At 28.3% G+C, this 1177-nt stretch overlaps 1 non-coding gene across 1 annotated transcript; it reads left to right on the forward strand.

The window, feature by feature from the left end:
* The first annotated feature begins 766 nt into the window (after nucleotides 1-766).
* Nucleotides 767-839, forward strand: TRNAK-UUU (transfer RNA lysine (anticodon UUU)). Its single transcript has one exon. It is a non-coding gene; the product is annotated as a tRNA-Lys (tRNA).
* Nucleotides 840-1177: the final 338 nt, after the last annotated feature.

Genomic DNA, 1177 nt, shown 5'->3' on the forward strand with positions numbered 1-1177 from the left:
GTTTTATTTTCAAAAGGGCCCAATAACAATTAAAAAAATATGCACCTGTAATAGTGTTATTCTTTTCTGGATAGTCGATGAGGATTATTCCTTGCAAATCCAAAAGAAAGTCGGCATAATTTTTTCGGCTGATTTCTCTATTCAAATGAATGCCAAACAGAAAAAAATAGACCGATCAGACTGAAAGTTGGTGTGTGTTCTCGCAAGGGATCCTTCTTACTAAACATAAACTAGATACGCGCCAGTAATTCCATTGCTCAGACTTTGGACGGACTTTTCAAACGACCCTTGTAATTATAGCAGTTCTGTTAGTATTGGTTTTTTACAGTTTAATTTAATTAAATGTTTCACTTTTATTGTATCTTGCAACATCTCATTCGAAAAGAAATCAGGGGAAAAACCCACAATATTTTGCAGTAGTAAGCCAATTCGAAAAGATAATTCAACTAATCAACGTTCAGAGCACTAATTAGGAGAAAAGAAGAAGAAACATCTACAGCAGAGAATAAAATATTTTGTATTATTTGTAATATACTTATTCATAATTTTAAATAATAAAATTTATAGTACATCATTTCAACATATTATATAAATTAAATAAAATGACAAAATTATACATTTTTTTTTAAATAAACAATTCCACGTGGTTAAAATTTACAAACAAAACATAATGTATATTTTTATCTTGAAATTACGGAAAATTATAGAGTAGTTATTTAAAAAAATTATTTTATAAATTTTTAACTCCCTTTTTAATGGCATCTAAGCCCGTGTAGCTCAGTTGGTAGAGCGTTAGGCTTTTAACCTAACGGTCCAGGGTTCGAGCCCCTGCACGGGCTAATTCCTTTTTGCTTTAAATTATAAACATTTTTTTCTTTTTAAATGGTGACTAACTTAAATAATATAAATTTATTTAATAAGAAAAGAACAAAAATATTACAACTCCAACAAATTATGTTTAATTACAAAAAAAACGGAACCAAAAATATTTTTGAAGTAATACAATAACTGTAAAATGACTAGGTATGGGTAAAATGTATAGAACATATCAGTTTTAATCATAAAAAAAGGAGAAAAGGTTGGTGTGCGTGCTCGTTTTTTATTCTTCACCTTTTGATTGTCATGTTATTACCATCCGATTCATTCCTGCCAAATTTTATTGTATTTTTTTTTAAAT

This window comes from Lepeophtheirus salmonis, chromosome 14 (assembly GCF_016086655.4).
Source record: "Lepeophtheirus salmonis chromosome 14, UVic_Lsal_1.4, whole genome shotgun sequence".
NCBI lineage: Eukaryota > Metazoa > Arthropoda > Copepoda > Siphonostomatoida > Caligidae > Lepeophtheirus > Lepeophtheirus salmonis.